Below are 22147 nucleotides of genomic sequence, written 5' to 3'. Positions count from 1 at the left end.
AACATGCTGCCTTTGGCTTCAGCTTGGTGGATTCCTTGGCTGCCAAGATTTTGGTTAAGGTGGAAAGTTATTACAGAAGTGAAAACAATGAATCTCACAGTAATTGGCATCACTTTGAGGGCCTACCCATGGGGAATTCCATTGGGTTGGACAGTAGGAGTACTTGGGTTTCTTCCCCCCGGCTCCTCGACCTCATCAATTACATTTTCATGACATCCTGAGTATGAATATCAGGCTCTGGCCGACAAAGGGTGGTGAAGGAGGACACACCGCGTCTAGCATTTAAGCAGCTCCCTTTATTTCCTCCCTAGCAGTGCAGCTATGACTTGCTTGTGGGTCCTGGTAGGATAACTCCTGGCACCTGCATTACACAGCCCTAATGCACCTATCCACTTTTCCTCTTATTTCTACATTCTCCTGTTTGTTTTGAGCAATATGTCCACAACTCTGACCTTTTGAGAAATCCTTTCAATCTGGAACTGACTGTGCTGCCAGAGAAATGTGGTTTGGCTGCCGGTGAGCATTGGGAAGGTTGTGTGGAGGGAGTCCTGTGATGAAATGCCTGGGTGTGTGTATGTACAACTTCCTCTCAGGCTATTGATTTTCCCTGATTTTAGAATGCATTTTTGATTATTCCTCCTTTTCCTGGATCCTTTCACATTCAAAAATGTACTGAACAAATAAATGAGATTTCTTTTTTTCTAATTTTTTTTTTGTGGAGTTTCCCATTATATGTGTAGTGATAATTTTTACAGTCATTCTATCTAGACTGATAAAATTCTTTATGGAAACTTTTCTCTTTGCAAGGACATTTTACTTCTAAAACCAAGGGGGATAAACTGAATTAAAAAAAAAAAAGCTAGTAAATAAAAATCAGCTTAAAACCATTCTGGTTCTATCAGGGACCTCAGAATTATTGGTCCATATTGGTCATCTGGTCATTGGTCTCCTAGCAGCTGCTCAACCAGTTTTGGCTGGAGGTGGGTTTTGGTCTCTGTCTCTCTTTGGCTTCACTGCTGCCAGCCTCAACTGCGTTCCTGATTGCTTGGGAAGAACAGCCTTTGACATCTGTATCTGGATAGATTACAGTCTCCTGTGGACCCACACAGTGGCTTCCGCTCCTCTCAATTTGGGAAATTTTAAAGGAATTTCCACTTGCAGATTGAACAAGTCTAACCAGAGAGAGGAAGCACCCTGACTGTTTCAGTTTGTACCTTTGAACTTTCAAGTACCTTTAACCAATTAGAGACAACTAATCTTTCTTTTGCTCTCTCTTTTTTTTTTTTTTGGAGACAGAGTCTCGCTTTGTCACCCGGGCTGGAGTACGGTGGCATGATCTTGGCTCACTGCAACCTTCACCTCCTGGTTCAAGCAATTCTCCTACCTCAGCCTCCCGAGTAGTGGATTAAAGACGCCCTCCACCACGCCCAGCTAATTTTTGTATTTTTAGTAGAGACAGGGTTTCACCCTGTTGGTCAGGCTGGTCTCGAACTCCTGACCTCAAGTGATCCACCCACCTTGGCCTCCCAAAGTGCTAAGACTACACTCGGCTCAAAGTGCTGAGCCACTGTGCCCAGCCCAAGACAACTAATCTCAGAGCAAAATTTCTTGCCTGAAGTCTCATTTCTGAAAGTTGATTTGCATGTGATCAAGGAGTATTTGAAGTCTTATCCAAATCTTAGCTGACCTTCTCTTGCTTAACAGTTGTCAGAATCACCTCTTAATGAAGAGGTTGGTGGAGTCAGCACTTGACTATAACAGAATTTCCATATAAATTTAATATATTTAAAAAATAATTATGAATAAAAAGTATCACGTGCACTTGAAGTATAGACAAGCCAACAATGAATTCTCATTGTCTTTTTAACTAGAACACACACAAAACAGGACATTAAAATCAACATGAAACCCTGAGCTCTGAGAACTCATAATTTGTTTCCTGCATTTTAGTGTTTGGGGGATGGAAAACAAATCTTCCAGATTTTCTGCGTGTGTGTGTATGTATGTGTGTGTGTGTACCCAACACCGAATCTGGAAGACTTGTTATAAGGAAGAATATATATTTTTTCTTTCTTTTTTTTTTTTTTTGAGGCAGTATCTTGCTCTGTTGTTGCTCAGCCTGGAGTGCAGTGGCACGATCACAGCTCACTGCAACCTCTACCTCCCTGGCTCAAGCGATCCTCCTGCCTCAGCCCCCCCAAGTAGCTCGGACTATAGACACATGCCACAGTGCCCAGCTAATTGAGTATTTCCATTTTATAAGTGAGTTGGGTGTCAGGGAGGGTCAAATGACGTGCGTCACCCACACTGGGTTAAAGAGCTGATGTTGCTCCCTGGACTCTGCTTCTGTTGACCTTTCTGTTAACCAGTGGGCCCAGCCCCTTAGGTTACCTCTGGCTCCCATTGCAGCTGGTTAATCTTTTCCAGGTGCCCTCTGTCACTCTGTGCCCCCACATATTTGAAGATGTATACTATCACCTTTGCCCCTTGAACTCAAAGGTGCTGCTGGGAGTGATTATAGGAGTGTGAGATGGTCACCTTGTAGTTCCATGTAATCACACTGTCTTAAATGCTCAAATTAAAAAAATAAATAAAAACTGGTAATTCTGTGGTTAGCACAAAATTCAAACATCACAAAATAATTAAGGAAACATTTACCTTCACCTCTGCTCCCAAGTAAGCCAGGCAGCTGCTATCATCAGAGATATTTAATGAAATTCTTTACTTTCATGGCAGAATGAAAATCTTTGTCTCCTGCATGTAGGCTGACTTTATGTACTTCCTAATGGTAGAAGGTGTAACTCTAAACTGGTGAGGAGTTTGTGTAACTATCAGAATGTAAAATCCATTATGTTTATTTCTGGTGTTCTTTCAAAGTCATTAGACGCTTTCTCTGAATTTTCTTTTTAGCAAAATCATCTGCAAAAGAAAAATGTGTCCTCTTTACAGAACTTTGACCACCTTAGCAAAAGAAAAGCAGATTCTGGCAAACTGAGTGTTTCAAGCAGGGGCTCTTTTAAAATTTGTTTTTTTCTTTCACTTTTCACGTTATTTGAATAGGTAATATATGCACTTGCATATAATGTGAAAAGCACAAAAGGATATGCCTTGAAAAGTCTCTCTCCCTTTCCATCCCCAGCTGCCCAGTTCTTTTCCCCAAAGCCACCACTTTACCACTTTTTTGTTTGTTTGTTTGTTTTGAGACAGAGTTTTTGCTCTTGTTGCTCAGGCTGGAGTGCAATGGCGTGATCTTGGCTCACCACAACCTCTGCCTCCCAGGTTCAAGCGGTTCTCCCGCCTCAGCCTCCCAAGTAGCTGGGATTACAGGCATGCACCACCACACCCGGCTAACTTTGTATTTTCAGTAGAGACTGGGTTTTACCATGTTGGCCAGGCTGGTCTCGAACTTCCAACCTCAGGTGATCCGCCTGCCTCGGCCTCCCAAAGTGCTGGGATTACAGGCGTGAGCCACTGTGCCCGGCCCACTTTACCACTTTCTTACATATACTTCTCCAAATATTTAAGGCATATTTACACACACACACACACACACACACACACACGTTTATTTAAATGAGGGACTATTGGCCATGTGTGCCTATCCAAATCACCTAGGGAACTTTTAGACAATGTTTCTGTACCCTGTGAGGAGCTATTCAGTATTTGTAATTATAGTTTGAAAAAGAAAATTGCTCTTGGTTATTCGGTGGGCTCCCTCAGTTGAGAATGACTAGCCTAAGATACAAAAATTCAGACCCACAGAACCCATCAGGAAGCCAGTAGCTCCTTCCCAGGCAATTTGGGCAGGAGAACAGCTGTGTGGATCACTCTGCGAACAATCGTTTCTATCGTCCCTGGTTAAGGGCATCTGCAACCACTCAGCTGATAAGTCTAAAGGTAAATTGTCCCTTAAAAGGGACTGTCTCCAGATTAATATAATCACTGCTGCAATTGCCTTTATAAATAACTTATTTCTCCGGTCTGATACCTCTAAACATATCCTACTTTTTTCCTCCTCCATCTCATTTTTTTATACTTGTTAATCATAGAAAACTTAGAAAATGGCCAGGCACAGTGGGTTACACTTGTAATCCCAGCACTTTGGGAGGCTGAGGCGGGCAGATCACCTGAGGTCAGATCACCTGAGGTCAGGAGTCACCAGCCTGGCCAACATGGTGAAACCCCATCTCTATTAAAAATACAAAAATTATCTGGGCGTGGTGGCAGGCACCTGTAGTCCCACCTACTCAGGAGGCCGAGGCAGGAGAATCACTTGCACCCGGGAGGTGGAGGTTGCAGTGAGCCGAAATTGTGCCACTCAACTCTAGCCTGGGCGACAGAGAAAGACTCTATTTCCAAAAAAAAGGAAAAAACCTTAGAAAACAGTGAAGTATAAATAAAAAGACCAGTTACCCAATTGCATAGTTCAGGAAATAACTGCTGTTGACATTTGTTTTATTTTACTTGCTTTTAAAATTGTGCAAGTAATATCTGGATGCTTCTGGAATATTAAAAGCAAATCCATCCAGACAGTCTATCATTTCATCGGTATTTATTTCGCTATGTATCACTAATGGATAAGGGGTAAGGACTTAAATAAAATCCCTGCACATTATCACATCCCCCCAAAAGTTACAACCATTACTTGATATCATATCATATTCTGCATTTACCTTTTCCCAGATTGCCTTACATTTCTTCCTAGAGTTCACTTTGATGTGTTTTCTTCCATTTGCCCCTCCTTATTCTGTGCAACTATCTGTAATACTTTGGATACTCTAAAGTCCTCATAGTCATTCCCTCCCTTATCTTGTATGTTTGTTTAAATGGCTACATGATGTTCCATGGTATAAATATCACATGTATTGATGATTTTCATAATGATGAGCTGTCATGTTGTTTCCAGTTTTTTCTTATTATAAATAACACTGCAGTGGACATCTCTATTTCCAAAGGATAGGCTTTTAGGTATAGATTTATTGGGACAAAAAAGTCACCCGTCTTTCTGTCTTCCCCTCTCTAAGTAACAATGGACAGACTCAGGTGGGCTATTTACAACCCCCCGCCCTGGCCCTGTGCTGTGCAACTGTCCTCATATTGTAACTGTCTTACACCTAAAATTTTGTAGCACACAAATTAATTTTTTCTCTTACCCAGGGGTAACTTTGCACCTCACTTATCTTGGCAGATTCACAGTTTTACACGGAAACTTTTATTGAGATAATTGTAGATTTACATACAGTTAGAAGAAATACTACACAGAGTTCACTTCTGTACTTTGCTGGGTTTTTCCCAGTGCTAACATTTAGCCAAACGATGGTGCACTATCACAGCCAGAATATTGACATTGATATAATACACCAATCTCATTCTGATTTGTCCAGTTTTGCTTGTACTCACTTGCATGTGTGATTAATTTCTTTGCAACGTACAGGTCTATGTATCCCCCACCATAGTCAAGATGCTGACAGTTCCAATACCACAGGATCTATCACGTTGCCTTACTATAACCACACCACTCACCCTCAGCCCCTTCACATTTTAAAAAGACTTTTTTTTTTTTTTTTGAGATGGAGTCTCCCTCTGTCACCCAGGCTGGAGTGCAGTGGCGCGATCTCAGCTTACTGCAACCTCCACCTCCCAAGGCCAAGCGATTCTTGTGCCTCAGCCTCCCGGAGTAGCTGGGATTACATGCATGCACCACCACGGCTGGCTAATTTTTGTATTTTTAGTAGAGATGGGGTTTCACCATGTTGGCCAGGCTGGTCTCAAACTCCTGGCCTCAAGTGATCTGCCTGCCTCCGGCCTCCCAAAGTGCTGGGATTACAAGCATGAGCCACTGCACCCAGCCAAAAAGACTCTCAATACATATTCCAAATTTCTGTCTAGCAAGATATAACTAATTCATACTACCCTGCCAGCATTGAGTATCATTTAAAAAATATATTACTAGGTGGCCAATGTTTTCACTGTCTAGCTTTCTGTTAAAGTCTTTTAATACATGTATTGTCAAATTTGGCCTCAAAGTGTATTGCAAATATTCTCCTAGAAGAAATGAGGCAGATGTTTCTTTCATTTCTCTGCTTGTCCAATACTTCAAAACATCGTTTTCAGTGAAAATCAAATCATGAACCCTGCCAAATGCAAGAAGCATGCAGCCTTCTATCTTTAACAAAGCTGGTACTAACTTTCAGGAACACTACTTGTGGGGTTGAGACAATTGTATTTTGCTTAATAGGGTTTTCTGGCTAAGAGCAGACTAGAAGATTTTGCTAAAGTTATTTCTAAAAGGGATTTTATCTAAGTCAAAGGATACTTACCTTTTCTAAGTACAGTTCAATGAAAAATAATTTTATTTTCTTTAGGTAGAGGTGATCTCTGAGAGAAGGGGCCCTCTCAATATCTCTGTCTGAGAAATGAGCATATTCCTTCTGCTTGGCAGTGGTCCGGGTAACCCACGACACCCTGGCATTTAGGCTGGCTCCCTTTGTGGGGTCAGAATTCTTCCTGGTCTAAAGTGAAGTCACTGTGGACCTGCTTTTCATTATAAGCCATCATTTTTGCTAAAGGTAGAGCATTACTGAAGTTGGAGTTGAGGCGATTATAAACAGCAGTATGGAGGATGAACCTGGAATACAGCGGATAGAAACAGTGTGGGGGTAGAGTGGTAGACGACAGGTAGAATTAAAAGGCTCTGTCCTCAGGCAAACATAGCATGGGAGGTACTTCAGTCAGAAATACAGTTTATAATAAATCAATTCTCATTTAGCCTGGAAAAGTTAACACACATGATACATGGAAGACACAATTGAATTTTAGCCATGTAGTTGTGCACATTTTAGATCTAGAAGTCACAGAGAGTATAAACAAAGAAGATCAGATTATAAAAGACCCTGTATATATATATTTGCTATTTAAAACAACAATAAATGCCTATATCCTTTGCCCCAGTAATTCTTTGGGGAATTTATCCTCTAGATGTATTTATATATATATGTGTGTGTGAAGGTGACATTTGTATACAAGATTATTCATTGCAGCATTGTTTGTCATAAGAAAGCTCTTGTTTATTAGCTCTAAACCCAAAGTATGCAAAATGATCACATGAAGTTTTGGTTGCAATTTTTAGGGTCCTGGAAGTCCTAGCTAGAGCAATCAAGCAAGAGAAAGAAATAAAAGACAGGCAAGTAGGAAAAGAAGAAGTCAATTTATCTCTTCACTGACAATATTACTCTATACCTAGAAAACCATAAAGACTCCACTAAAAGGCTCCTGGAACTGATAAACGACTTCAGTAAAGTTTCAGGATACAAAATCGGTGAACACAAATTGGTAGCATTTCTGTACACCAATAATGTTCAAGCTAAGAGCCAAATCAAGAATGCAATTGTATTTACAACAGCCACAAAAAATAAAATACCTAGGAATACATCTAACTAAGGAGATGAAAGACCTCTATAAGGAGAACTGCAAAACACTGATGAAACAAATCATAGATGACACAAACAAGTGGAAAAACATCCCATGCCCATGGTTCGGAAGAATGAATATTGTTAAAATGGCCATACTGCCCAAAGCAATCTATGGAGTCAACACTATTCTTATCAAGCTACCAATGCCATTTTTCACAGAACTAGAAAAAACTATGCCAAAATTTATATGGAACCAAAAAAGAGTCCAAATAGCCAAAGCAATCCTAAGCAAAAAGAACAAGACCAGAGGCATTACTTGACTTCAAACTATGTTATAAGATTACAGTAGCTAAAACTGCATGGTATGGTACAAAAACAGACACATAGCCAGGCACGGTGGCTCATGCCTGTAATCCCAGCACTTTGGGAGGCTGAGGTGGGGAGATCACATGATTCCAGCCTGGGCAACATGGTGAAACCCGTCACTATGAAAAATACAAAAAAGTAGCTGGCTGTGGTGGTGCACGCCTGTGATCCCAGCTACTCAGGAGGCTGAGGTGGGAGAATCACCTGAGACTGGGAAGTCAAGGCTGCAGTGAGCTGTGATCACACCACTGCACTCCAGCTTAGGCAATGGGAGTGAGACCCTCTCTCAAAAAAACAAAATGAAACAAACAAACAAAAAAACAAGCACATAGACCAATGAAACAGAATAGAGAACCCGGAAATAAAGCTGCACACCTACAGCCATCTGATCTTTAACAAAGTCAACCAAAATAAGCAACGAGGAACAGAATCTCTGTACAATAAATTGTGCTGGGATAGCTGTATAGCCATAAATAGAATGAAACTCGACCCCTATCTTTTACCACATATAAAAACTAGCTCCACTGGTCGGGCGCTGTGGCTCACGCCTGTAATCCCAGCACTTTGGGAGGCTGAGGTGGGCAGATAACCTGAGGTCGGGAGTTCAAGACCAGCCTGACCAACAGGGAGAAACCCCGTCTCTACTGAAAATACAAAATTAGCTGGGCGTGGTGGTGTATGCCTGTAATCCCAGCTACTTGGGAGTCTGAGGCAGAAGAATTGCTTGAACCTGGGAGGCAGACGTTGCAGTGAGCAGAGATCACGCCATTGCACTCCAGCCTGGGCAACGAGAGCAAAACTCCATCTCAAAAAAAAAAATAGCTCAAGATGTATTAGCGATTTAGATGTAAGACCTCAAACTATAAGAATCCTAGAAGAAAACCTAGGAAACCCCGTTCTGGACATCAGCCTTGGAAAAGAATTTATGACTAAATTCTCAAAAGCAATTGCAACAAAAACAAAAATGGACAAGTAGGAGCTAATTAAAGAGCTTCTGCACAGCAAAAAAAAAACAAAAAACAAAAAACAAAAAACTATCAACAGAGTAAACTGACAACCTACAGGATGGAAGAAAATATTTGCAAACTGCACTAAGCAAAGATCTAATATCCAGATTCTATAAGGAACTTAAACAATTGAACAAGCAAAAAACAAATAACCCAATTAAAAATGTGTGAAGGACATGAACAGACTCTGCTCAAAAGATGACATACAAGCAGCCAACAACATATGAAAAAACACTCCACATCACTAATCAACAGAAAAATACAAATCAAAACCACAATGAAATATCATCTAACACCAGTCGGAATGGCTATTATTAAAAAGTCAAAAAACAACAGATGCTGGCTAGGCTGTGTAGAAAAGGAATGCTTATACTCTGCTGGTGGGAATGTAAATGAGTTCAGCCACTGTGGAAAGCAGTTTGGAGATTTCTCAAAGAACTTAAAACAGAACTAATTCAATCCAGCTATCCCATTACTGGCATATATCCAAAAGAAAATAAATCATTCTACCAAAAAGACACATGCACTCATATGATCACCACAGTACTATTCATGATAGCAAAGACATGGAATCAACCTAGATGCCCATCACTGGTGGATTAGATAAAGAAAATGTGGCACATATACACCGTGGAATACTACACAGCCATAAAAAAGAATGAAATCATGTCCTTTGAAACAACATGAGTGCAGCTGGAGGCCATTCTCTTAAGAAATTAACACAGGAACAGAAAACCAAATACTCTGTGTTCTCACTTATAAGTGGGAGCTAAACATTGGATACTCGGGATATAAAGATGGCAACAATAGATACTGGGGACTACTAAGGGGTGCAAAGGTTGAAAAACTAACGATGGGTACCATGCTCAGTGCCTGGGTGACAGGATCAATCATACCCCAAACCTCAGCATCACATAATATACCCATGTAACAAACCTGCATGTGTACACCCTGAATCTAAAATAGAAGTTGAAATTATAAAAATAAACAAACTAATAAATAAATAAATTTGTAGAGTCTTTCCACCAAGAGTAGATTGGATTCATTTTTTTTTTTTTAGAGATGGGGTCTTTCTATGTTGACCAGGCTGGTCTTGAACTCCTGAGCTCAAGCAATCCTCCCACCTCAGCTTCCCAAGTAGCTGGGACCACAGGCATGCACCACTGCACCCAACTTAGGTAGATCAGATTCTGATCCACTGTCCACTTTTATCTCTTGGGCTCACGCTGAGCAAAGTTCTGAGGTTAGGCAGGAGCAGTTGGTTGGTTCTGGCTGAGAATCCTTCAAAGCATTAGTTAGCATCACATCTAGAGATACATGTGGACTGGGAGTCACAGCGTTCATTACTCTCTTACTATTAGAGACTGGAGAATGGACATTTGGGGGAATTTGTTCTTGATAAAGTGTTGTGTAAGCAAACGAAATGAGGGATGCAGAACTGCCTGCCTCACCCTTTTCTTTTTACTCTTTCCCTTAGGAGTGGAAGCAAAAATTCCAGACTCTGCCTTCTGTAAAAGCCACAGTGAGGCATTACAACTTGGAAGGAAAGTTCAGACTCACATTCCTATAATTCTGAACAGACCTTTTATTTTTAAAGCAATATCTGTGCTGCATAATCTGTTTTCTAAATATGTAATTGCTCTGATAATGTACTGAATTTGGGGAAGATCATTATTTGGAGACCTAGAACTTCTGATGGTACCAGGACAGCATTCCCCCTTCTAAAGCTTTCAGATACATGGAACAAAACAAAAAGGAGTATAAATTAGAAAGATAACCATGGCACTTTGGGAGGCTGAGAATGCAGGATTGCTTGAGGCCAGGAGTTCCAGACCAGCCTGGGCAACGTAATGAGATTTCATCTTCACAAAAAAATTTTTAAAATTAGCTAGGTGTGGTGGCATGTGCCTATAGTCCCAGCTATGTGGAGGCCAAGGCAGGAGGATCGCTTGACCAGGAGTGAAACCCTCTCTCAAAAAAAAAAAAAAAAAAAGGTCACCATGAGCTACCACTTGCCCCTGTGGTGAGAAGTATTTGCATAATCATAATGTAAGTACTGATTACTCAGTTAACTAAAAATTGTTGTGAGATAACCTTTATCTTGGGAGGAAGGAGAAGTATGAGTTAAATCTTCATCTGTCATAACAAAGATTAGATAACATCAAAATTCATCTATCAAGAAGGAACAATTTAAGCACAATTTTTTATCAAGTAACTACCAAAGAAATAGCAAAAAGACATAAGTGATTGTCTCTTTAAGAGAGGAGGTGGGAGGGAGAAAGACAAAGAACTCTTGCTTAGATTATAAAACTTCTGTTTGTCACTATTTGATTTTTTCAAATTAGGTGCCTGTATTTACTTTGTTAAAAGTGAAAAAATATATCTATATCTACACATATGGAGCCAAGAGAATAAGGGTAAGTAGGATGTCTGTAATGATTATTTGAAATATCCTTGAGTGTTACAACTAAAGTGATGTTTTGGGAGAAAAGGATACAAGTGAAGTACAGTTATGTGTTGCTTAACGACACGGATTCCTTCTGAGAAATGCATCGTTAGTCGATTTCATCATTTTGTGAACATCATAGATTGTACTTCCACAAACCTAGATGGTATAGCTCACTACACACCTAAACTGTACAGTATGGCCTATTGTTCCTAGGCTACAAACCTGCACTGAATACTGTAGGCTATTGTGATACACTGGTAAGTATTTGTGTATCTAAACTTACTAAAACGTAGAAAAGGTACACTAAAAATAGGGTGTGGGACCCTATGAGACCGCCATCGTATATACGGTCCATCATTGACCAAAACGTCCTTATGTGGCACATGACTATGAATGAATTCTTAGATGAAATAAAGGAATCACTGCTCTCACTAACTTTATTTGGCCTGCATTTTGCATCTTTATTTTTCTGTTATTCACAGGTGTTTGGTACTTCAGATCAGGGGTTGGCAACCTTTTTCTGGAAAATGCGTGATGGTAAATCTTTTAGACTTTGCAGGTCACATGGTTTCTGTTATAACTACTCAACTCTGCCATTCTCGTGTGGAATCCACCATAAACAATATGTAAATGAATGTGACTGTGTTCCAATATAACTTTATTCATGGACACCAAAATTTGAATTTCATACCATTTTTGTGGCTGTAAAATATTCTTTTTTTTTTCATTCATTAACAATGTAAAAAGCATTCTTAGCTCATGGACCATACAAAAACAGATGGTGGGTAGGATTTGGCCAGCAGGCCATAATTTGCAAACCCCTGCTTCAGATCTAACACATTTGTGTGGTTCCCTCCCATGCATAGCAAAGAGCTCCAGCCATCTGGGCTGCAAGGAGGAATTTACATGGAGCAGGTAAGCATCAGTTCCCCCAGCATTTGCAACTATGGAAATTTTGTCTTAAAGGGCTTCAAGGTCTTGATGGGCTCTAAGGAGTTAAACTTCATGCTTCTCCTTTTCCCCTACCCTATTCTCATTTGTTTTTACTGTCTAAGTATAGGAACATCCCTATGAAGCTCTATTTTGGTGAGTAGTACATTGTTGGAAATTTCATTACCAAGACAAAAATAATGTAGGAGGTCATAGACATAGAGATGTGGGCTCTGAGTTGGGCCCCTTGGCATCAAAAGAAGCTTCTGAAGGGTTGGACATAAAGGAGACTTCATGAATGTCAGGCCCTGTCTCCACCCACAGGTGACCAGGCCAGGTGAGTCCTGGAAGTGAGGTCCTGCCTGCCCTGAGAAGACTCCCTAGAAGACAGCACCCATAGCTTCCTTCCTTGTCACCAGTAGTTGCCATCGATGGGGAGAACGCAGATCTTCCAAGTGCCTTTGTTAAGGCTTTGTTTCCTTAGGTTTAACTGTGTTGCATGCTGGAGTATAAATATGAGTGAGACTTCCCTGTCCTCAAGTCTAGGGAGAGATATATGTAATGTAAACAAATATTTGAAGCACACAGAATAAAAGCTCTCATATAGGTGGATCCCATGTTGGAGAGGGGAGTAGTGGCGATAGAGACCGAAGAGATAGGCAGAGGACATACCACAGACATGCCCTGCCCAAGAACTGATATTGAAGTTGCGAAAAGCTGGCGGAAAGATGTCAAGCAGGGGATTGTGGGTTGTAATCAGAGTTGGAGGATGGACAGCTTAGGAGGCTATTGTATTAATTCAGGGGGGATAATGAGGCTGAAACTAGGTCAGTGGCAGTGGAGGCTGAGACAAGGGAACAGCAGAGAGATTTAAGAGGGAGAAGCTGAAGGGTTTGTCTACAACTGGGTGAAGATTGGTCCAGGACAGTCCCCAGTTTGGGAGCTTGGGTGTCTGGGAATCACAGCAGCATTGACCACTGAGATAATGATAATGAGATAAATGGTCATGTGGGAGGTCTTGGAGGGAGTAAGGTGAGCAGGGGAGCCTTTGGTTTCAGACATGTTGTTTGGGGTCCCTGTGGGACACCCAAGTGGAGACATCCAGTAATTAGCCAGTGCCTAGGAGAGAGGTCTGGGCTGGAGGCAGGGATCTGAAAGTCAGCTGCAGACCAGTTAGTACACACATGGTGCTTGGAGCTGAGGTCAGCTAAGGAGAGAGTGAAGAGTGAGAAGACTGGAGAAAAGATGACTCTCCAAAGACCACCCACAATCAGAATTTGGGGAGCCATGAGAGATGGGTGTGCCCAATGTCAAGAGTGTTGTTTCCAGAAAGAGAATGTGGGTAAATCAAAGTGGATGTGTGTGCACATATGTACCTATGAGAATGTTTATTCTAGCATTGTTCATAATATTTAACAGTTGAAATAATTTACCTAACAACTGGAATAAATCATGGTATGTCCATGTGAAGGAATGAATACTATGCAGCCATTAAAATGCAAAAAAATACTCATGATTTATTAGTGAAAACACTTATTATTTAGAAAATATTTATTTAGCCACTACTTTTGTCAGGCACCATGTTAGGTGGTGCTTATTACAAAATTGTGTGTGTGTGTATACATTGTTTTATATATATATATAAAATAATTATATATAAAAAATAATTTATATATACATAAACTATGTATGTATATAATAAAATTATATATATATAACAATGGCAACAGGCTGGGCATGGTGGCTCATACCTGTAATCCTAGCACTTTGGGAGGCCAAATCACTTGAGGTCAGGAGTTCAAAACCAGCCTGGCTAACATGGTGAAACCCCATCTCTACTAAAAATACAAAAAATTAGCTGGGCGTGGTGATGGGTGCCTGTAATCCCAGCTACTCGGGAGGCTGAGGCAGGAGGATCACTTGAACCCAAGAGGCGGAAGTTGCAGTGAGCCAAGACTGTGCTACTGCACTCCAGCCTGGGCGACAGAGCAAGCCTCTGTCTCAAACAAACAAAGATCAATGGCAGCAAATAACATCAAAATGCATGAGCAATAGAAAATACTATTTTAGGCTAGGTGTGGTGGCTCACACTTGTAATCCCAGAACTTTGGGAGGCTGAGGTGGGGGGATCATGAGGTCAGGAGTTTGAGACCAGCCTGGCTAATACAGTGAAACCCCTTTTCTACTAAAAATACAAAAATTAGCTGGGCATGGTGGCGGGCACCTGTAATCCCAGCTACTTGGGAGGCTGAGGCAGGAGAATCACTTGAACTCGAGAGGTGGAGGTTGCAGTGAGTCAAGATTGCGTCACTGCATTCCAGCCTGGGTGACAGAGCTAGACTCCATCTCAAAAAAAAAAAAAAAAAAAGAAAAGAAAAGAAAAGAAAACAAAAGAAAATTTATTATTTAATATTTATTTAGTAGTCATGTAAGTTTTCTTATTTGCCTTCTCTCTTTTTCAAATTCTATACAATGAGCTTGCATTATATTGGTAAGAAAACCCATCTAAGCAGGTAGGAAAATACCAGAGAAATGCCATTGGATTTAGGAAATCATTAACCTGATAGTGCCAAAGCTACTGGAGGAATGAATGTTCCCATTCCATTTTTTGAGTAATATTTCTACTTCCTCTCGAAACCACAAGTTTAGACTTTTCCTTGAAGAAGACTGGCTACAAGAAATGCTTAAGAAGTCCTACACCTCCCTGGGTACCCCATGACCCACTCAAACAAAAATTGATTTAGTAAAGTAGATTTTCCTCCCTAATGTGGTTGGGCACCATCCAACCCATTGAGGGCCTGAATATAACAAAGATGAAAGGAGGAATTGCCTCTTTTGCTTCCTGAATGTGTGCTTATCCCTCAAATCCTCAACTGGGATTTACATCTTCAGTGTTCAGGTCTTCAGACTCAGACTGAATTATATCACTGGCTCTCTAGGGTTTCTATTTTCCATATGGCAGATTATGGGACTTCTCAACCTCCATTATTGCATAAGCAATTCCTCATAATCAATCTTAGTCTCTCACTCTCTCTACACACACACACACACACGAATGTGTATTACATGTATATGAGTGTGTGTGCATGCATATGTCATCTTGTTTCTCTGGAGAACTGGTACTAAAACAATATGATTTCATTCTTTTCTCTTTCTTGTAACTTCTATGGGTATTTCCTGGGGGCTTATCTAGAATATCTTAAGCTGATAACAACTTAAACTCAATTGCATACAAAAATCCTACACTTTTAATTCCTCTCCCACATTTCATGTTATTGCTATTACAGTTTACATCTATTCATATCATGACTCCTTTAACATATTTTTAGTTATAGTTATTTTAAATATTTTTATCTTTTAACTTTTATGCTAGAATTAAAAGTGATATACTCCCCACCATTACAGTAATAAAGTATTCTGTATTTGTCTGTATATTTACTTTTACCAATGAGTTTTAAACTTTAATATAACATTGTGTTGCTGTTTAGCATTCTTTTGCTTTAACTTGAAGAATTCCCTTTAGCATTTCTTTTAAGGCAGGTCTAGCGGTGATGAACTCCATCAGCTTTTGTTTGTCTGGGAAAGTCTCTATCTTGCCTTCATTTCTGAAGAACAATTTTGCTGGGTATTCTTGATTGTCAGTATTTTCTTTTGGCCCCTTGAATATATCATCTCACTCCCTTCTGGCCTGCAATGTTTCTGTTAAAAATTCCGCTGATAATCTTATAGAGGTTCCCTTATAAGTGACAAGTCACTGTTTTCTTGCTGCTTTCAAAATTCTCCTTGTCTTTGGCTTTTGGCAATTCAATAATAACATATCTCAGTGTGAATTGCTTTGGATTCATCTTGCTTGGTGTCCTTTAGGCTTCTTAGACCTGCATGTCCATTTTCTTCCCCCAAGTTTGGAAAGTTTTCAGCCATTATTTTTTGAGTAATATTTCTGGTCCTTTCTCTCTCTCTTCTTCTGGGGCTTCCATAATGCATCCACTAGTCTGCTTGATAGTGTCCCATAAGTTCAGCAAACTTTCTTTACTCTTTTTCATTCTTTTTTTCCTTCTTACTCCTGACTGAATTATTTCCAGTGACCTGTCTTTGAGTTAGCTGATCCTTTCCTCTGCTTTATCTAGTCTGCTGCTGAATCCCTCCAGTGAATTTTTCAGTTCAAGTGTTATGTTCTTCAGCTCCATTATTTATGTTTGGTACTTTTAAATATTTTCTATCTCTGTTGAAATTCTCAGTTTGTTCATGCATTGTTCTCTTGACCTAACTGAGCATCCTTATGAAGTCATTTTGAATTATCTGTCAGGTAAATCATATAACTCCATTTCATTAGGGTTGGTTTCTGGAGATTTACCTTGTTATTATACTTTGAAACATCTTTGCCTGACTCTTCATTTTTCCTTAACACTCTGTGTCAGTGTCTTGGCATTAGACAAAGCAGGCACCTCTCTCAGTCTTCACAGACTGACTTTGTACAGGAGAAACAGCCTGATCAGAGGTACATATACCAATTAGCCCAGTCATAGATTCTGGGGACCTTTACCAACTCTTTCCTTCTCTATGGAGAAGCAGGTATCTGTGGTTTTTGTCTGCTAACTCTGTGCTGAGCCAGTGGGGGAGAGAAGGCAGTTATAGCATCTACCAGGCCAAACTGCCATCTCTATTTTTCCCCAGGCAGCAAGACTGTGCCAGACCCATCAGAGCCCCTGGACTGGCAGGACAAATGCCATTTCTTTGGGAAGCCCTAGAGAAATTGGGGCATAGAATGCATGGATCTGCTGTTTCCCTCCCCAGGGGGAAGCTGAAAGCTGGGATTTTTAGTCCATTCAGTCTGTGCTGAGCATCTACCAGTCAAAACGGCCATCTTCATTCTTCTCTAGGGGGCTAGACTGTGCCAGACCTGTCAGAACTCCGAGACTGGCAAGATAAAAGCCAGACCTCTGGGGAGCCCCCTCAAAAAAGCTGGGGTGATGGACATGTGAACCAACACTTTCATTCCCCTGGGAGAATCTGGGAGCAGGAAGGGAGTCTTTCCCTGATCATATGGCACTGTGCCAGTGATAAGAATTCTGGCAAGAAGGTGTCTCAAATCTCCCTGCTGGCTTCAGTGAGTTTGGTTTCATGTTTACCTGGGGCCCAGGATCATTTCAGTTAGTTTCTGGATTTCTTACAGATGGAATTTATCTGTGAGTTTTTGCTGAATCTGTATGTTTATGAGGGGAAGGAGGGTCCAGGGCATCTTACTCTGCTTAGACTTCTTTAAAAATATAAAGAGTATCCTCTTCCATAAATTACAGAAATAATGATAAAACCTATTGCCTTTGTCTCCCACTTCTATTTTACCTCCAGCTGCCCCAGAATGTACCTCTTCATAATCCCAGCTCTCCCCATATACCCACTTTCTGCTGCCTGTCTCTCACTCCCCTCAACTCCATTTCTCTATTATGTCACTTGACCTGTCTTTCTTCAGAAGAAAGGATCCTCCCTCTTTGGGAAGAGGAAGAAGAAAGGAAAATTAGACTGGCAATTACAGGCTTCATTTTGGCAGGCTGGCCAAGGAGGCAAGGCCATGGACACCCCCATAATAATGATGTGTCACATCCTCAGAAGGATAGCTGACGGTGAGACAGTAGCAGTGAAAGGTGTGTCAAAAGTAATACCTTTTCCAACAAGCACTCGTGGAAATATATCAACTTGAGAGTTATGTGACAATAATGAAAAGATGTTGAGAGAACAAGACTCGGTGGCATACAGAGAAGGTAGTCAAATGGAGATGCCTTTTTTTTTTGTGCTAGATCCCTCAGCAAATGACAAATGGCCCAGCTGCATTCCCCGCCCCTTGCACAGAACTGGACTACACCTCTGAATACACTCCTAGAGCCTCTTCTATCAACTTTAGTGTTTGCTGGAACTTCTAGTTGGATGCTTTTCCCTCCCTTGCATGTGGCTGTCCTCCCTTCCTGGGTATTCAGCTTTGGAATGGGCCATCCTGGCATCCTAGCTTACCCTCTTTGTTGAGCTGGAGTATTTGGTGGCTAAGAAAGGACAAGCATCCAGGGAATTACCTGTGGCTAATCAGGCAGGCCCTGCCCTAGAGCAAGGTGTGTCTGGATCCTGCTGGGAGCTGATCATACTATGCTGGGTGGGAGAGACCCATGGTATCCATGGAGGGAACTTGCACTCAATCATTGCAGCTGTGTCCAGATTTTGTGCAGGATCTGGATGGAGTTGAGATCATATAGCCAATATTTCTCTGTTTCTGTCTACATGAAAAAAACACGAGGAACTGAACCATATCTACCTTCCTAGGATATATGTGCTTTCAAATAAATACAGAAATAAAGATTGCCTGGTATGGTGGCCCATGCCTGTAATCTCAGTACTTTGGGAAGCTGAAGCGGGGGCATCACTTGAGCCCACGAGTTCAAGACCAGCCCAGGCAACATAGTGGGGCCCTGTCTCTACAAAAAAATTCAAAAATTAGGCACACGTGATGGTGCGTGCCTGTAGTCCCAGCTTCATGGGAAGCTGAAACGGGCATTGTGTGAGCCCAGGAGGTGAGGCTGCAGTGAGCTGTGATTGTGCCACTGCACTCCAGCCTGTGTGACAGAAGAAGACCCTATCTCAAAAATAAGTAAATAAATAAGGCCAAAGAGTAAATATACAAAATCTGCAGATAAATGAGTAAGGCTTCTTTTTTTTTTTTTTTTTTTTTGAGACGGAGTCTTGCTCTGTCACCCAGGCTGGAGTGCAGTGGCACAATCTCGGCTCACTGCAACCTCTGCCTGCCGGGTTCAAGCCATTCTCCTGCCTCAGCCTCCTGAGTAGCTGAGATTACAGGTGTGTGCCACCACACTCGGCTAATATTTGTATTTTTAGTAGAGACGGGGTTTCACCATGTTGGCCAGGCGCGTCTTGAACTCCTGACCTTGTGATCTGCCTGTCTCAGCCTCCCAAAGTGCAGGGATTACAGGCGTGAGCCACCACGCCCAGCCGAATAAAGCACTTTTATCCAGTTGTATTTATTTATTTATTCATTTATTTAGAGACAGAGTCTCACTATGTTGCCCAGCCTGGGCATGATCTCAGCTCACTGCAACCTCCGCCTTCCAAGTTCAAGCAGTTCTCCTGCCTCAACCTCCCGAGTAGCTGGGATTACAGGCGCATGCCACCACATCCAGCTACATCCAGCCTTATAATTAAGGATTAAAATGGTTCACCCTCACACAAAATCTGCCACCTCCTATCAAGGCTAATTATAAAAGTCATCAGCCTCATGAATGAGCTGTTGCTGTATCCATCAAGGGCAAGATACCCACAAATCATAAGCTACTATTTGACACAGCAGGTGGGTGAGAGAAATGATTGTCTCCTTGTCATTTTTCAGCCAGTGATCAATACAGCATGATACTGCACTCGCATTGTTAAGCTATGGCCATAGTGCAGGTGATAATAGCTAGTGGGGAGTGCTCTTCTCTCTCGGGTGCAGATGGAGTAAAGAGGAAATAGTGAGGGCAAGGCGTGTGCAACATTCGGAGAATTGAGCTATCATAAGGCATGATTGTGTGGACCATTCTTTACTTAACAAATATTTAATGAATTTTGGCTATGTACCAGGCACAGTTCTAGATACCGGGGATAGAGCAGAGAAGAAAACAAATTCCCTACTTTTATGGAGCATACATTCTAGTTGGAGGAGAGAGACCACAAATAGATAAATGTATGCTGTGCGGCAGAGATGCTTGGTAAGGGAAAGGGGAGGGGGAGTGATTGGGAGATTACTAGTTTGGATAAGTTGTCCAGGAAGATGTTTCTACTTCGGTGGAGACTGAACAGAGCAAAAGAGGGCAGAAGTCAAGAAGACAGCGGAGGGGAGAGTTTCTGAGGGAGCTGTGAGTGCCCAAGGCCTGAGGTTGGAGCACATTTGATGTATCTGAGTAGCAGCAAGGAGGAAGCCGAGTGTCTGTAGTGCAGGGAGGGAAGCAGAGAGAGGTGGGAAGGGGCCAGGTCATGAAGGGTCTTGTGGGTCATTTAGGACACTGACTTTCACTGAGTGAGATGGGAGCCATTGGAGGGGCTGAGCAGAGAAGCACAGGATCTGACTTAGGTTTTACAGGGGTACCCCAGTTCCTCTGGTGAGAACAGGGTAAGGGAGAAAGTGATGTCAGCTGGTGGCTCATGATATCCAGGCAAGAGATGCTGGTGTCTTGAACCAGGGTGGCATGGTAGGGGTGTGAAGAGTGGAGGGATTGTGAATAAATTTTAAAGGTAGAGCAGACAGGATCTGTTGACAGATTATGTGAAGTGTGAGAGATGGAAAGGAGCCATAGATGACCCTAAGATTTGTAGCTAGAGCAACTGGAAGAATAGAACTCTCACTGAGGCTCTGGGAGGAATGCAGCTGGAGGGAGGGATGAACAAAGAGCTGGGTCACCAGCAACTCACAGAAGCCAAGCTATAAAATTGGAGTGTATTTATTGATGAACATGCTTACTTGTTTGAATGAGGTGGAGATTGCAAACTGGTGGCTCACGGGCCGAATCTGGCTGGCCGATCTGTTTGGTTTGGTTCTCACGATATTTACTGAACAATTAAATTAGTTGTTGATGTTTAAAACTCATGGGATTTTATATCAAAATCTGGATTTGCGGCATCTTTTGGAAAAGTGAAAGATATGGCAATGCTGGGTGGTGATGAATAACAGTGCGGCTCTTCAGTAAAGTGTGCCGTGCTCAGTGGGCCGTCCAGTCCCCTACTTTCTCATTGTCTTACAGCCACCTGCTATCCTGTCTGTGCCCTGATTTCCTCATTTGAAAATAGGAGTAATAGTAGTTCCTACCTCCTGGGGTTGTAAGGAGAATTAACAGAGATAACTTATGAGTAGCACTCGAATAGCATTCAGAAATGTGAGCTATTACTGTTATTGCTGTTATTATTGATATTGTTATTATTATTACCTTGCCAGGCTTTGAGTTTGTGTGAGGATTTCAGAAAGCTGGAAGATGATCATAACAAGGATTGAGAGGTGAGTGAAGCTTCCCTTAATCAATGATGGCACCAAACCAGAAAGCAGGAGAGACGGAAGCACAGCTCCCAGACACAGAAAATTGCGTCCGCCTGAGCGGTATCAGCCCCACAAATCAGAGTTAATTTCTCTTCTTCTGCAGAGCTCGGCACAGTGGCCTGGATCACCCAGTGACTCATCTAATAGCCCTGTGAGTTTGCCCAGCTTGCGGCATCACAAATTACACTTGCAGCCTCCTTATCAGGCAAGCTAGGAAATTAAACCTAAATGGCTATGGTGTTGCTAAGTAATATGGCTGCGTACACAGACACCCGAAGCTGAGACCATCACAGGCCCATTAAAGCATCATTTCCCGCTGTGGCTAATGAGGTTTGAATCCTTCAAAGGAAACCTGCTGTTCTTTTTTAAGGTCAGAAAGTGGGGTAACTCGGTTATAAGCAAGAGATAGAATTTCCCTTCCTAGATGCTAGGGGTGTGTGTGTTTATGGGTACATATTGGAGCTCTGTGGTCTCATGGCTAAGTGGCGGGGGTTGGGGGGAGATCAGAGACAGCCATACTGCCCTCCCTGGACCCCTTGACCCTGGGCCAGGAGGGGCCTGGCCAATGGCACTCAGGCGGTTTTAGCTGAGTGCCTACTGGCTTCAATCTGGGAAGCTTCTTAGGAATATGGGGCAGCAGGGAATGACGGCATTCCTGGCATTTTCTTCCTCGGGACAGTTTTTTTCTTTAGGGGGCTTTTCTGTTTCTACAACAAAGTCCTAGAGCCATGAATGGGGCTCCTGGCCCCCAGGATGCTTGGGCAGCTGAGCTAGACCTGGAAGTGGACTTCGTTTTCCCATTTCTTTCCAGTCAGGCCATCCGTGTCCATTTCAGAGTTTGGTTCCTCATGGGCCCACAAAGATTAGAGCCTGGGGCACAGCCCCAGCGAGTAAGGCAGTGGCTGTATGTGACCCCCTG

At 41.9% G+C, this 22147-nt stretch overlaps 1 protein-coding gene across 1 annotated transcript in view; it reads left to right on the top strand.

The window, feature by feature from the left end:
• The window catches only part of GCH1 (GTP cyclohydrolase 1), a 94432-nt gene that overhangs the window by 64958 nt on the left and 7327 nt on the right, over positions 1 to 22147 (top strand). The window contains exon 4 of the transcript XR_010109810.1: positions 21130 to 21189. The gene's annotated coding sequence lies outside the window, so the exon portion shown is untranslated. The remainder of the gene's footprint in view (positions 1 to 21129; positions 21190 to 22147) is intronic.

The sequence above is a fragment of the Pan paniscus genome, chromosome 15, assembly GCF_029289425.2.
Source record: "Pan paniscus chromosome 15, NHGRI_mPanPan1-v2.0_pri, whole genome shotgun sequence".
Classification (NCBI taxonomy): Eukaryota; Metazoa; Chordata; class Mammalia; order Primates; family Hominidae; genus Pan; species Pan paniscus.
The sequence above is the reverse complement of the archived record's forward strand: the minus strand, read 5'-3'. Positions and strand labels throughout refer to the sequence as shown.